This window comes from Palaemon carinicauda, chromosome 26 (genome assembly GCF_036898095.1).
Source record: "Palaemon carinicauda isolate YSFRI2023 chromosome 26, ASM3689809v2, whole genome shotgun sequence".
In the NCBI taxonomy this organism is placed as follows: domain Eukaryota; kingdom Metazoa; phylum Arthropoda; class Malacostraca; order Decapoda; family Palaemonidae; genus Palaemon; species Palaemon carinicauda.
In genome coordinates, this window is record NC_090750.1 from 76,832,791 (window position 1) to 76,849,886 (window position 17,096).

General features: G+C 39.6%; 1 protein-coding gene across 7 annotated transcripts in view; it reads right to left on the minus strand.

Annotated features, from left to right (window-relative positions):
- The window catches only part of LOC137619596 (protein split ends-like), a 167,048-nt gene that overhangs the window by 52,270 nt on the left and 97,682 nt on the right, over window positions 1–17,096 (minus strand). For 4 of the 7 annotated variants that reach the window (XR_011039931.1, XM_068349770.1, XM_068349774.1 and 1 more), the window contains exons 1-2: window positions 14,809–14,942; window positions 1,939–2,056 (exon numbers count right to left, since the gene is read on the minus strand). The gene's annotated coding sequence lies outside the window, so the exon portion shown is untranslated. The other 3 variants (XM_068349771.1, XM_068349772.1, XM_068349773.1) reach the window with 2 other exon arrangements.

Sequence of the window (17,096 nt, forward strand, 5' to 3'; positions counted from 1 at the left end):
CAGGTCTATAATTGCTTGCCTCTAGTCTTGATCCACTTTTGAAGATAGGGGTTATATAAGCTAATTTATGTTTAACATATATCTCGCTAATATCTAGACTCTGTCTTAGCAGTATTGCAAGCGGCTTCGCGATAGTGTTTGCAGTTTTTTTTAACAAAATCGCTGGAACTCCATCTGGTCCGGCTGCCGATCCATTTTTAATTTCGTTTATAGCCGTGACAATATCTGCTTCATTAATATCTATATCCGTTAGATATTCAACATTTTCTTCTCTCATTTCTGTTTCATTATTCTCATTCGCAATTCTTGGCGTGAACTCACTCTTATATTTTTCTGCTAATATGTTGCATATTTCCTTTTTTTCATTCGTTAGCCGTCCTTCAATTCTTAGAGGGCCTATTTCTATTCTCCTTTTATTCATCTTTTTTGCATAGGAGTAAAGTACTTTGGGGTTTCTTTTTATATTTTGAAGTGTCCTTTCTTCTAAGTCCCTTTTTTCATTTTCTTTCGACTGTATAATTTTTTGTTCTGCATTTTCTATCTTACATTTTATTTCCCTCATTTTCCACACATTTTTTTCTTTTGCAAGATTTTTCTTCCACTTTCTAATTTTCTGAAATAAGATCCTTCTGTCTCTTGGTATGCACGTCTTTTGTTTATTGTTTTTTTTTTCGGTACATATTTTTCAACAATTTTCTCCAGTATTTTGTACAGTATGTCCGTATTTACCTGTATATTATCACTTATAAATACATTTTTCCATTCTTTATTCAGTTCTTCATTTATTTCTGACCACTTTATATTCTTACTGTAAAAATTATATTTTCCATATCCTTCCCAAACTTTTGTGCTTTTATTAATTCTGTGATCACTTGCTTTGGAATGAACTATCAATTCTATGACATTGTGGTCTGAAATTCCCGTGTTATACACTATTATTTCTTTAACATAATTCACCTCATTCACAAATACTAGATCTAGGACATTTTCCTTTCTTGTTGGAATGTGGTTTATTTGTTGCATATTATGTTCTAATAGCATATCTTGAAGCTTTTCAAATTGCCTCTTATCTTCTGCGCTACTATTACTCTCTTTTTTATATGTATACATACAACCACTTTCTTCTATCCGTTCTTTCCAATCCACGAAAGAAAAGTTAAAATCTCCGGATAGGAGTATATTCCAGTCTTTATGGTTTCTACATATATCATCTATTTTTTCTATTATTATGTCAAACTCTTTAGTATTTGGGGGTCTGTAAACTACAATATTCACTAGTTTTTCAAATTCAAATTCTACCGCAATCAATTCACATTCTGTGTTGCTGTATTTTTCACAGACTTTTCCTTGATTTATGTCTCTTCCATATATTGCGGTTCCCCCTTGATTACTATTTTTTCTGTCTGATCTATAAGTTTGGAAACCCTTTATCTGGTCATCACTGCCAGTCTCTTGGGAATACCATGTTTCACTTATATTTAATAGAGAGAGAGAGAGAGAGAGAGAGAGAGAGAGAGAGAGAGAGAGAGAGAGAGAGAGAGAGACTCTCTCTCTCTCTCTCTCTCTCTCTTTTATCCTTGAAAGATGACCGCCCGAAGGCAAGACTCGCATCAGACATTGCACGACCCACGTCAAAAGAGTCGGCTCAGCAAGGGAGGGAGCGCCGTCTTTTGCGTATCACGTTACTATGATGACCCGTGTACTGCCATACCTCTACACACAAAAATGCAATAACAAGGTCAATTATGGCAGAATTAGTAGGATACTTTCTTCCATGACTCTATAGTTGCAGTGCAATTCACTACCAAAGATTCATGATTTTTGATATCCCAAAGTATATCCCTAAATATTAATGGCGGACGCTGTCCTCAAGTGAAATATTCTAGACAAAATGTTCAGGACACAGACAGTACAGTACCAAATACATAAAACACTTACCAAAGTATTGTCCATCCCAATTAAATTACCAGGCTTTCCTACGAAGTTGCTATTAGGAACATGAAGAGATGGAAATGTCAGTTTCTTCCACTTATGATAAAGACTTCCGCATTTAAACCTAAAATGGAAAAGGTATCATAAATATCAAGCACTGTAATAAGAACTGTATACTTATCATATGAAAATATATTTCTCATGATGCTTTGCAAATTTACAAGAAATAAGCCATTTCACATGTCACATTAAAATAAATATTGTATGTTAAAAATATATGTGTACATAAACTCCCTCTTACAAAATTAATTAAACATCTGGTCTTAAATAATTACTGTAGAATAAAATAAATAGTAAATAATTCTGTTAAATACTGTACTACTGTATAAAAAGTGTTGCTATAAATTTGGTTAATCTTTATAATCCTATACTATGCTAAAGGTTTACAGTTTATAAAATATGTAACTTTATTTTCATTACTAATATTAGCCAATCTAAAACCCTAGATCAAGGCCTTTTACAGGTAGAGCAGCCCAGTGAAAAAAGAAAATACCCCCTGGTCAAACAGTGAGAAGAGACGGAGATGATCTTGAACCTGGAACCATGGGCAGCTGGATCTTGGCCAGGAACTCAGGAAAAAGCTAAGGAGACCACCTCCCATCATTCGGAACGACTAGTGATATATTATACAAGATGTCAAAAGCTCGCCAACTCGCTTCATCAAAGCTAAGGTTAGCCGAAAGACAGTCTACAGTCAGATCTTTTACTGACTTTCATGAAGCACGCATAATAGACTTAGAACAATGGTCACATCCCACTCTGAGAGATCACAAGGTAGACATGACTGCTTGAAGCTCCTCAAGGACATAGACAACTAAGAGGAGCATAGGTCTGCACGAGTGCTTGGAACTCCATATTGGCATAGGCAACTCCCAATATGTCTATGTTCCTAAATCACAGCACATTGTTAAAACCTGAGCGGTAACCTTTCTCTGCAGCAACTGATAGGCTTCTCTTGGCAAAGGCAACAAATTTGGAAGAAATTTGTAATTTTCCTAACGATGCAAACCTTGAGCTCTTCACAGTATAGGGAATATACTTTCGGTAAAGCTGGAAACTAGCTATGATACTCTTACTTTGGCATAACTACCGACCGCTAGTTAGCGGGTGTCAGGGGAAGCATGGGTAGTTCCTGTCACCACGCTCACACACACACTTGTGATATACCATCACTTTTGATTGCAGGCAGGACTTGCAGGGGGATAGGTGATGGTGGGACATATCTGCATAAAGAACTCAAGGTTTGTATTGTTACAAAAAATACAAATTCCTTCCAAATATATTTGTTCCGACACTTAATACAAACCCTTTTGCTCTTTATAGGGAAGACTCACCCTTAGGTGGGTGGAAATCCTAACCAACTAGCTGGCTTTTGACCATGGGTGTGCCTCAGTTCTTTGCACGAGCTTACTATAGAACACCCTGACACTTCGCCAAATTCTCCCGTACTGTATATGCAAGGGTTAACGGCCTGGGCAACTAGTGTGATTGTGTGAAAACTAAGCAATGTGACTTGTCCAGGTAATAATCATTGGAGTAGGAAAACTCCGCTGACTTAACCTTACAGACATTGCTCGATTCCCACCTTGCTGGGAGGGTGGGGACTGAATACTGAATATACACCATATATCAGGTTCCCCATGGAAATGGTTCACACCTGCAGACGCAGGAGGCCAGCTTGCAATGTACCAAAGGTGCTGGACCCCAGAGAGGGGAAGATAATGAAAGAAGCAAGTTACAACCCCCTACCAGACCTGCCCTCTCTTGGAATATAAAAGAAACCATGTGCATGAGGGTCATTTCAGCGATCTTAGCCTTGTCAAAGTTATTTAACCATGTTTCAACTCATTCATCCCAGACTAACCTCGGGTATCGTCTGCCCTCAACCAACTGCTACTTGTCTAACAAGGGAGCTTGAGGTGTTAGACCACATGTGCAGCCACCACAAAACCAATGGAGAAGGTATCCAGGTTCTAGTGGGTTACGTATTGCAGGTAAAGGTCATTTGACGCTTCCAAACACCCGCTTGAATTACGTACCTGTGCCACAGAGTATTTCTTTTTAAATGCTAGGGACGAGCTAATGCCCTCAACATCATGATCTCTGGGTTACGCCCTTGCGGGTGTGAGTCAGGATTCAAGGCGCGATCTATCCTTTTTACCCTCCCCATGCTAACAAACATTTTGTTAACATGTGGGCAAGCTCCTGCCCCCTTACAGGGCAGAGTAACAGTTAATCTGGATCATCCGTTACAGAACTGAGTCTCTCAATCCGGAAGGGCCCGAATCTAGAGGTAGATTTTGAGTTTTAGCAACAAGCTCAAGAACGAAGCCAAGAATTACTTGGCCTTATCTTCCTTGAATGGGAAACATCGTAAGGAAGACTACGCAACTTGCCGAGTCTCTTAACAGAGGTCAGAGCGAGTAGGAAGACCATCTTAAGTATCAAGTAACAGTTTAATGCCTGATGCAGAAGTTCATAAGGTGCTCCTTTTAGGGATCATGATACATGACCTACGTTCTAGGGTGGTGGTCTACCTTTTGGCTAAGGACAGGTACGCTTAAAACTCTGCATGAGGAGAGACAATTCATCAGAGGAAATATCAAGTCTGTTCAGTCTAAAAGCAAGGCTCAAGCTGAGCGATAGCCTTTCACCACCGACACCGAGCAGAGTTTTTCCTCCCGAAGGTATAACAAGAACTCCGCTATCACTGGGATAGTGGTGTTGAGAAGAGCGATACACCTTCCATGACAAAAACCACCTAATATTGCCCACTTCATCTGGTAGACAGCTGAGGATGAGTCCCGGCGATACCCGGACTCCTCTCTTTGAGAGAAGTTGGATAGCCTCCAGGCATAAAGTCATAGGGATACTATGGCTTTGTGTTATACCTTGATGTGTGGTTGTCTGAGTAGATCGGGATGTGGAGGGAGCTCCCTCAGCATCTCTGTGGGCAGTTGTAGAAGGTCTGGAAACCATTCTGTATGTTGCCACATCAGATCTAGCAGGGTCATTAACAAAGTCTTCAGATGCCCTCACCTTGTTTAGTAACCTCCTTACTAGATAAAAGGGGGGGGGGGACGCAGAGACATCTATGTTATCCCACCAGTCTTGGAAAGAATCATGCCAAAGTGGTTGGGGATCTGGTACTAGTGTGCAGTACATCAGATATTTCCAGTTGAGAGACGTCACAAACAGGTCTACAGTTGGCGAAACCCACAAGTCACGACTTTGTTGGCTAAGTGATAATTCAAAGACCACTGGAAGCCAACTATCCGAGTTGCACTGCTCACATTGTCCACCATAAAAAATTTTTTGTCAGGGATGAAAGAGGCTGATAGGGTCACCGAGTTGTTTTCCGTCCATCTGAGAATTTCTAGAGCTAGATGGCAAAGGTGCTGTGAAAAGGTACCTCCTTTTATGTTTATGTATGCCACTACCGAGGTATAGTCACTCATCAACACCAAGGAATATCCTGAAAGGAGTTCTTGGAAATGCTGGAGGGTCAGAAAGGCTGCCCTCATTTCCAGGAGGTTTATGTGGCAATATCGCTTGGACTTGGAACACATTCCGGAGGCCATGTGAGCCTCCCACCCTTCTTTTGATGCATCTGTGAGGAGCATCATCTCCAGAGGAGAAGAGAGAAGATCTACTGCCCTGAGGAAGTTGGTATCTGATACCCACCACTTAAGGTCTCTCTTTTGTTCGGGCCCCACTTGAACCCAAAGGTTAAAGGGGTTCTTGTGCTGAGACCAAACAGACTTCAGCTGCCACTGGAGAGACCGGATGCGAAGACGGCCATTGGTTACCAGGTGCTCCAAGGAGGTCAGGTAACCTAACAGGCTACACCACCCATGGGCCAGTAGCAGGGCTTGCAACAGGAAGGGGAGCACTGCTCTCGTTAGTCTCCCTATTCTGCTTTCAGCTGAAAAGACTTTGCCTAGTTGGGTGTCTATATGTATACTGACATAAACCAGCTTTTGTGATGGTTGCAGGAAGTACTTCTTGTGACTTACCACAATACCTAGATCGTGGCAAACTCGAGAAGCCTGTCTTGATGTCAGAGAAGAGTTGCTACCAAGTCTGTTATAATCAGCCAATCCTCTAGATATCTCAATAAACAAAAGCCATTCTTGTGTGCCCAGGTTGACACCAGGGAGAACACCGGTGTTAACACCTGAGGTGCTGTGAACGAGGTGATACACAGCATTTTGAACTGGTATAATCAATCGTTTAGAATGACTTTTAAGTACTTCCTTGATGATTGATGGATTGGAGTCTAGGAATACAGTACGCATCTTTCAGATCCAGTGTTATCATGAAGTCCTTGGGTCTTATAGCCTACCTTGACCGTATCCACCATTTCCATCTTGAACAAAGTTTGCAGGACAAACTTACTTAGGGAGGAGAGGTCAATGACGGGTCTCCAGCCTCCAGACACCTTCTCTACAAGAGTCTCAACTGTGGAAGCCCAGAGACACGTCTAGGACCATGACAAACCCGCATGACCAGATCCTCAAAAATCCAAATACAGTACTGTACTCCTGAAAGAGCAAAAGCAAGAAAAATCAAAAGCCAGTTTGTATTGTTAATGGTAGAGAGAGACTATTGTCTGCACTCCACACAGCCAAAAGCAAAAGTGACGGTACATCACAGGTGTATGTGTGCGTGACAGGTACTGCCCCGACTAACTAGTGGTAGGTGGTTATATATCGCTAAAAGTCTTATGGCTAGTTTCTAGTTTCACCTAAAGTATATTCTCTATACAGAGCAAAAGGGTTTGTACAGTGTCAGAACAAACAGGGACGAGAAATTCCATAATTGTAACAGTACCCCTTCTACAACACCAAATACAGAAAATGGTCCAATTCCTTAGACCTGTACTTTTTATGTACGGTAGTAGGTTGGCCATGACACCAGCCACCCATACAAATAATACCACTGTAGAGTTATTGGGTCCCGTGACTGGTCGATAGTATTCCATTGGGTCCCTCTCTCATTATGGCTCATTTTTCTTTTGCCTATACATACAGTACACCAAATAGTCTGGCTTATTCTTTACACACACTCCTCTTTCCTCATACATCTGACAACACTAAGATAACCAAAAAATACTTCTTCACACAAGGGGTTAACTACAACTATACACTTTAATTATTCAGTGGCTACTTTCCACTTGGTTCCTCTTGGTAAGTGTAGAAGAGCCTCCTTAGCTATGGTAAGTGAATGAATGGGTACCTGAAAATACACATCCCTTAGGTCTATAGCCAGCAGGAAGTTGTTTCATCTAATTGCCTGTAGGGCTGTGCTGGGTATCTCAATCCTGAACTATGTCTGGAAGATGAACAGGTTCAAGTGAGACAATAAATCTATAAATGGTCTCCAACTTCCCATCAACTTTTCCACTAGGAGCAAGCTGCTATAGAAGACAAAAGACCCATCTTGGACTTGATAATAGCCTGAACCATGTCCAATAGAATGTCTTTTGGAGATCTTTCCAAATGAAACAACGGATTCATCTGAGTCTTATTCAGAAGAGGGCAACATGTCATGAATGGGACAAGATACTCAAAATGCAAGACCTCTACAGCCCAGAATTCAGTCCCATAGAACTACCACCTCGTCCACCAACTTGCCAAGCATCCTCTATGGGTGGCAGAATGAGGGGATTGCCTTCTTTAATGCGAACCTCTCCTTCCTTGACCACGTCTGTTGAGATGTCAACGATGCCGAATGAAATGGGCCCAATCCTGTTTCCAATAATAGGAATGGTCCGCTTCATGAAGAAGCCTATGCTGTGGATATTGCTGTTTAGGAGAGGAAGCTCTTTGTTTTACAGGCAACAGCTGAGATTGCTTAGATGAGAGTGCTATCCTGAAGAAGGTAGCTTGGTTAACCTTTTCACATTTATCAAAAACCGTCGTGGCCTCAGCAGGTGGGAACAAAGTTGAACACAAGTGTCATGAGGGTGTTCCAAAGCAACAGTGAGTCCCTTGAAGCCATTTGACGCACAAACTTACTAACAACTGAATTTCATCTCTTGATGAAGCAGTTGCCCCAGAAGAAAGCAAATTGGTGAAACAGGAATTCTAACGCCTTGGCCACTGATCAAACAAGTTCCTCATGCTGTTTTTGGACTCTTGGATCAGATAGTTTTCCGAAAGTGTGTAGTAAGAAACTGTGCCTGACCAGTGATCCAACCATGAGCATACCTACAAGGCTGATATGGAATCTCTTTCAAAGGTTAGGATCTCAACAGCTGTCAAACCGCCGACTGCCGAGTTTCTCACTTGAGATGCCCAGGGTCAAGGTTACCGCATCAGGCAATGGATTGAGACGAGTCCCTTCTTTTACATAGAATTTTCTATGCTTAGAGAGCAATGGGGGAATTAATTTTGATGAACTTGCCGCCTTATGGAAGTCCTTCGTAGCAGAGACCTGTTGTTCAATCTTATAAGTGGTGTCCTATCCCTATCAGGACCAGAGTACTGTACTTCATACCTACAGCATGCTTAGATCTGTGGGATTCAGAGAAGAATCCGTCAATGGGCGTCTTCCTCCCTACGTATGGTGCAGGAGGGGCTTCACCATGTTTATTTAACCTTTGGATCACCTCCAAGAACCCAGTGAAAGAAAGACTCCTCACCCGGCTCTGCTGTCGGAACTTCTGAAGGATCTATACCTGTAAGATCCGAGGAATCCACCTCCACAGTGGTAGTAGATGGATCTTTACTCATAATTGGAGGGAAAATAAGCAAGGTATACCCTAGACCATTTACTCGGCAGAAGAACAAAAGTATCTTTTTGTTTGACTACTGGATGATGATTCGTACACCTTTCAGGAATGTCTTCCTGTTACCTCCTGAACTCTGGTGCAGGAATGGGAAAAAGGGACTGTGACAAAGGATGATCTTGCCAAGACTAATTCACCAGTGAGGTAAAGTCAGGATATCATTTAGCAGGAGTAAGTGGAGGCTTGATAAACTCCTCCTCTGAGGTAAGGTCAAAATCAATCTGAACCAAATGGTACTAATGGGCCTAGTCCCCCTCGAAAGATGATCCTCAGCAATCACTCTAGGAAATGGAGGGAAAGGTTCAGGACATCTTATTTCCATATGCTGTTGAGGCAAAACCCCGTTCATCACAACGTTACAACCTACTTGATGCTGGCGCTCTGGTCTAGTTATAAAATCATGACGTTGAACTCTGTGGGTATCATTCACATGATGGATCACTTTTAACGATACTGCCATGGCCCTCAAGGTGTAAGTGGAAGGCCAGACCTTACTGCAAGAGGCGGAGAAGAGTAGGAGGTCAAGAAAGGTGACGATATGAAGTCAGGCGAGGTTAATTATGGAGGCTGCTCAGTCAATGGTTGGCATTCTGTTTTACACTTAGGCATACGTTCAAACGAACGCGTCAGGAGTTTGCTATGGAGAATGTTTTTAAAACCTCAGAAGTGAAACATGAGGCGTATAACCTAAGGACCCACTTTAAGAACCCAAGTCATCTTGAGGTTTGGGGTATTTCACACTTTTGTTGAATATCCTTCTGATCCAACAAAAGGCGGAAGAGCAAAACCTCTACACCTTCCCATGAGTGTTGGACCTCCAACACCGCTGCCTGATCTGGCATCATTGAGAACTAAACTGGGAGCTTATCATTTAGCTTTGTTGTGAACATGTCTTGGTTCGGTTTCCTCCACTTTTCAATTGTTCTTTCCACTTCCTCCGGAGGGTACAGGCCAAGATTGTTAGTAATTGGGGCATTTCTTAATCCTAAAGACTCCCTTTGTCCAATATGCCTTGTGCGTTTTGCAGCTATGAAGATTTTAGGACCTACTTGGCCCGTTGGTTCGTCGATTGGTTGGCTAGAAAGGTAACTGCCCCAGATATAACAAAGTCCGTAAACTGTTTCTTCATCTCAGGGTGCGATAAATCCTGAGAAGAAGCCAGTGGTCCACCGATGATACTACTTGCAAGCTAGGCATTGCCATGCCTTTTATTTTTAATGATTTCATGGCTGAGAATATGGTTGGCTGGAAACCAAACTTCTCTATCGAGCTTTCGGGCATGTGGAGATGACTGCATCCACTGGTAGAGGCAAAGGAGCGGAATTTTCCATCACATACAATTGCCTTTGCCTCGGAAAGGCCGGTGGAAAGATTTTACAGTTTTCGAGTGGCTGGCCATGACAGAGTTCCTCCTGGTGAAGACTTACATGTCTGCATTGTCAATTGCTTCCTTGGCTACATAAGACCAGAGAAGTTCTAATGGAGTTTTGGCGGTCTTGTTGCTTTTCTTAGGTTCTGAGATTGGTTCTCTTAAATCAATGACCTGCATAATGAGTCGATACTTCCAGGAAAGGTGATTCTGATTACTTTTCCTACACTTCCGTTGGAGCGAAGCCTAAGTCTGATGTAGCTGGATTGATTTCTGATGAATCTCCACCTCTCAGCAGAGGAGGAGATTCTTCAGTATGAAGAATGCCGATTGGATTGCGTTGGATTGTCTGCAAGTCAGTGTTGATGTCCTTTAATCACAGTCTCTAGGGGACCTCTCCTTCGCAGATACGCTAGAAGGGTTAGGGTCTTGCGGTGACAGATCCCAATTTTCCCCTGTATTTATGTGTGCTTCCTGTGTTAAGAGGATGTCTGAAGGAGAAGATAGAAGGCCTTGTCCTCTAGTGATAACTCTCCTTAGGAGAAGTTTTGTATCTCATTGTGTGTCTGCCTCTGCCCGTGATTAATGAGAAATATCTTCCAAATACCTAGTACTGTACAGCATGGGGGATATTCTTAGAGAGCTTTTCATAAATCAAAGTTGTTTTCGACTTATGTGTAGGAGTTTTCTACAATTCAATTGGTGAGAGCCTCTTACAAGGGGAGGGAAAGTGCATTAAGATCACAGGCTCATTCAGAATTTCTGTTATGGGAGAAGAGTGCTTAAACCAAAGAGAGAGCTTGAGAGCATGAATGGCGCTCGTCATACACAATGAGGAAATCGTTACGAGTGTGAATTAACATATTTGTAAAGGTGACCGAGTTCCCTAATTAACAAACATGATCACAAATTTTGTGCGCAAACATCCAGCTAAGAGTGCACCTGATAGCATGTAACATGATCCATTCTATTAGTCTTAATGTATGTAGGTGAGCGACCATAGCGAGATGCTCATGAATCCGAAGGAGAGTGCTCCATCGCCCGCCAAGATACTCTTGTGTCTGCCGATGAATGCTCTTCAAAAGGCATTTCCTCCTGATCTGAGAGAAAATCACCTGAAAGCCTTGCCAAATAGCTCTTGTGCTCTAAACCTCATAAGTAGCTATGAGAGAGCGTGGGCGCATTGTCAGGAAGCCCAATCATAAGTCAATTTTTAACAGGAATATTCTCCTTTTCTAAGGAATATGCAGTCTAAAGCTGATTACATTTGAGAACGAGAATAAGTGTGTAGCTTCTATCTGTACTATACGTCTTCTTTCATCGAAAGAGCATTAAGAGGCTATCTCAAAATTCCTAGGGAAAAGCCCCTAGAGTGCTCAGAGGAGTGCATTCTCGTTGGTTGGTATACTGTCAGAGAAGATCATCAGTGAACAGGAGAGTACTCATCTTGATCCGTGTGTCTGCTCAACAGAAAATCTTCCCAAGTCGGAATGCACATATAACGCTATGAAGTAGGTTCTGAAGCGAGTATTGTTGTGTAATCAGGTGCAACAAAGAGAGCCCTCCCTCAATAGAGGGTACGCATAAACAGATTATTCAACTTCCAGGTACCCCGTAAGCACAGAGGCGTTTGTGCTCTAGGAGACAGCAGCTCAAAATCATGAGCAAGCGTGCAGTGAGGACTAAGACCCAACAAAGAATGTGCACTATCTGGCGGAGTATGCACGTTCCGAGGGATGCGCATAATCGCACACAGGTGAGAGACATCCAGGTGTGCAGTCAAAAGAATGAGAACGAATGCGAAAAGGATCGTAAGCTTGAAGAGCTTGTCGTTTACTGTCGGAAGACAATTCCTTTACAAAGAAATCTACACTAATTACACAGCTCTTGATGGGAGAGGACAGGAGATCCTTGGGCGAGACAACAATGTTGTCTTGTTGTAGGGAAACTCTTTTTTGTCCTTTAATGGCGGTCTAAATTCGGAGGTTGTTTTCCCGATGAAGGATTAGCACCCTAAATTGAATTATATTAGGATAGAATAGATAATTGAGCTCTTTTCTTATACTGAATGTATGTATGTTTGACTGGATTTAAGGTTTACTTCTTGCTGGAAATCCCTAATTTCCTAATTAGTGGGCACTAACCAAAAACTACTATAAAAATTACTTTCTAAAAAAAAAAAACCATGACAGTAAAACCATAATAATCTGAGGGGTAAATTTTTAAAATCTGTCAGGACCATATCTTAAGAGCTAAATTATGGTTCAACAAAATTATAGTCTGCTTCCTGAGTGATTTTAGCTTTCAATTTTATCAGAATTCAGTATTCTTAGAGATAGATGGGGGTACAAGACATACAGTACAATAATAGAAGACTACAAACTTGAACAATATTTTTTGGAAAGGGAACCTAAAAAACTGTGAAATGATGGAATGAATCTCCACTTAACCACACCTCAGGTAACGTCTCCTAACCTGACTTCAAGGGACCATATAACTAGAAAACGTCCATCTTAGTAACAAAATAAAGTTATTATATGATACAGTAATTTCATTTCTAGCAAATCAGGAATTCAAAAGAAATAGAGGCATGCTAGCTATTTTGACATTTTTCTCTGTATGACTAATTGGGGCTAGGCCATAGCATCTTACATATCAATTGACTAAAATTTGAACACCATTTCATTGTCTAAGTGTATTGTTTACTTTTGGGACACTGATGGCGGGTTATGGTGGGATACTAAGTATGTGTCGCTTGCATTCGCTTTTGGCAGTTCTGTTTTTTGTGCAACTTAATCACTAGCCGGCTTTTTAAACCAATTAAGAGCTTCCAAGTATCTATGCATAAATTCCCAGATGTTATTTCACTACAGGCCCTTTTCCCTTCTCCTACCCTTCAGTTCCAGCAAGATTACCGTTACAAGAAGACGTCTCCTAGAGAGAATTCAATCTATTTCAAAATCTAGTTTCATTTCATGTATTTCAGTAACTGATTAAATTTGAAAATAATCTTTGTTTAGTACACAGCCATTTTTGGACATTTGAAAGTCAAAAATATCAGAAATAGAGTCCCCAATTGGTTGGCATGTGCAGCGCATTCATGCAACGACTACCAAAATAGAGGAACAAATGAGTTAATATTTAATTGTGAGGAAGGCGAACCATGGAGGATCAAAGACCATTTGAGCATGATATAAATTATAGGTAATCATGATATTCTATTAGTGAAACGTGTATGACATGAGCAGCACATTTGCGTACTACTTTCAAGAATAGAGGAGCTATGAGATCATGTTTAATTGCCTATTTGAGGGATGTGATACATACTACTGATAATCATATTTTAATTTCATGCCACTTACATGAACCATATATCTTTTCTGATCATTAATTTTGTTGCAAAACACTTGTTTGGGGTTTTTTTCACTGGAACAAACTCGGTTCCCACCATGATCCCCATTAATGTTTTAATAAGGGGGGAGTCGGAAAACTCAAAAACCGATTGTCGGAAATGGATAAAACACAAAATAAAAAGTAGGAAAAATACATAGTTCAAGTATTTGGTTAGAAATTAATATATCAGAAAGCCTCCTAACAAAATGCAAAAAGGCAACTTGATTAGTATCCTAGGATAACCTAGATGTTATTGAACGTTGTGATGAATTAAAACCTACATAACATGGATTTCTTCAGCCTGTGCAAATAGTACTTATTTTATACTTCATGTCAAATAAGTATAAAACCCGGTGAATAACAGGAATATTTGATAGTAACCATCAAAGAAGTATACAATTCATTGAATAACATATTTAATAGTTAACCATCTAAGAAGTATACAACTCAATGAATAATAGGAATATTTGATAGTTAGCCATCCAAGAAGTATACAATTCAATGATTAACAGGAATACTTGATAGTTAGCCATCAAATAATTATATAATTCAATGAATAACAGGAATATTTGATAGTTAACCATCAAAGAAGTATACAATTCAATGAATAACAGGAATATTTAATAGTTAAGCATCAAAGAAGAATTCAATAATTATACAATCTGGTGAATAACAGGGATAGTTGATATTCAAGCATCAAAGAAGTATACAATTCGATGAATATCACGAATATTTGATAATTATTACCAAATAGGTATGCAATTCGATGAATAACAGGAATAGATAATGATGATTTGAGAGTTAGAGTTCCAATTAGGTATGCAATTATGTAAACAAGAATATCCCATGGTTAAGTAGGAAATAACTTTATAATTCGGGGAATAATAATTCCTGTCAAGTCTAGCCCCTAGCCTAACCCTAAACCCTTAGACTTTGAATAGAAGTAAACTAAACACTCAGAGCAAACCTCCCCTGGCAATTTGCCGGAAATGAATTCTAGAATCTTAGAATTGATAGGAAGGTTTTCCTCAATGGAAAGAAACAAAAATATGATAAAATATTCGTTTGATATTGACATTAGTATCGAGGGATTAAGCGGCAGCGGCAACACTGAAATTGCAGAGGGGTGTGTGCGTACATGCGTATTCTCCTTTCCTTTCCTGATATCTATGGTTCTAGGTGCAATTTCCTCCCCCTCGGACATTTTTAAGTATTTTCTACGAGGACATTCCCGTTGGCGTTACCTTTGTACGGTGCTTACCTCAGAATATGAAGAAAATAACGGAAGAAACTACAACCATTTCTTGTTTACACAATAAGCAGCGAAACCCTCCTAAACAGACAGGTGTATTGAAACAGCTGACTGTCGAATAAGGGGATCCAGATGCTATTTAGACATCGATGTATCCGGCAACATTGGCATTCCCGATCCTCTTATAATGAGATTCAATATAAATTATAAGAGTTGAGAAACTTATAATTCCTACGTCCTTGTGACATCTTCCGATGCTGAAAATACAATTTCTGTATATTGGAACAAATTATTTGCTTAACTAATCCTTCCGGAACACCATTTCCGTTATTTTTTGGCTGTATCACTACTTATAGTAATAGTTTGCAAGATCATAAATAATTAAGTAAAATAAATTCATCTAAACCTATTTTTAAAAATCTTCCTACAGTACAATCGCCGATAAAATGTCTTGAAATTGGATTCGTTCAGAAAGGAGATGGCGACGCTATGGATTAATAGTATACCAGCAGAAAAGTCAAATATTTCAAGTTACGCTCAACTCTTTCAAAACATATCTCTTAACACACAACAGAAACGAATAAAGACATGTTATTCTTTAATCTGATGTTTGTTGAAAAATTGTACGGTTCTGTTCATTCACTTGATATGAAAAAAATAATTAATTTCATCACGAGTATTACATAATACCGACTGCTCAAAAATCTCACATCGCAGTCCACGTTAATTGTGAAATCCCAGTTATCGAAGCAATTAGAAAAGAAGGTCTTCCATTTTTTTCTTGTATGTCTTTATATCTTCAGTCTTTCGGATGTCTAGTGGGAAGTTATTATATACTGTAGTTTCAAGGCAGCATAGCTGAAAGCTCTAAAACCCCTGTAATTGTTCTCGTATTGACACAATTTGATGGAAGCACGATGCATTAGATGTTTTAGACGACCGAATTTGATAACTTTATTACGAGGCTTCCTAAGCAACAATCCTTCATGGAAAATCAAGAATAAATAAGTATAGGCCTATGTCCGGGTACCATAGCTGCTGCTATATGAATAATTGGGGTTAACTCATCCATCATTTACAACATAGTACATAACTGCCTCGGTAGAAAATAATTGCCTGTGTTTATTGGTTACCAAGCAATGCTTCAATTCTTTCCGAAAGATCAAACTAGTTGTTCCACAATTTTGACATGAAGGATAGATTCGAAATAAGTTTGAACGAACTCAAGTCCTGATAATCGAGAGCTCTTTTCAGAACTGCACAATAGCCACTTTCTCAAATTGGAATACTTCTATTCATCAATGCTAGTGTTTACTGTCCTTTAAATTATATTTGCTAGACTAAAAAAAAAATTCTACTCCTATTACTTCATATATTGCTATTAGATCAATCGGAAAACGTGTTTCTTTACTGTGATTACTTTTAACCCCTTGTGGTTAGCAGTTTTCAGTTTGCGTCAGCTTGCGCCTTAATTGCATTAAAAAACAATTTTATTTATCAGTTTTCATTAGCATTATATTTCAGTAGCTTTCCGTCAGCTGTCACTGGCAGGTACTTTCATGTGCAATATATTTAATACAGTATGTGTGTATGTATGTACGTATGTATGTACGTATGTATGTATCTAGGTATGTGCGTAATGAAAAATGTTTGAGTATGAAAAACCACTATGTATGGCATTTATAGAACTATGAGAAAGCTTTTAATTCTGTCAAAAACTCACCAGTGATAAAAGCCCTTCAAAGACAAGGAATAGATGAATCTTATGTTGAAACACTTGAAGATATCTACACAGGAAATACAGAAATCCTAAAACTACATAAAATAGTGAACAAATTCCAACTGAGAATGGAGTAATACAGGGAGACCCCATCTCTCCTAAATTATTCACAAGATGCCTAGAAGTTTTTTTTTAAAAATGGACTGGGAAAATGTAGGAATTGATACTAATGGGAATACCTTAACAACTTGAGATTTGCAGATGATATAGTTGTGTTTAATAAAGCATGGGAGGAATTACAAAAGATGATAGAAGATTTGAATAGAGAATGCAGGACTGAAAATGAATATGATTAAAACTAGGATACTGTTCAATGAAAATGCAAAGTGACAACAAATGAGACTTATGAATGAACCTTTAGAGATTGTTAATGAATTTACGTACTTAGGACAGACATTAAGTGTTTTGCCAGGACACGAGACCGAAATTAAAAGAAGGATAAGCATGGGATGGAGCGCTTTTGGAAAACAAAATCAGATTATGAAAAGTCAAATGCGACTTCCTCTAAAAAAAAAAA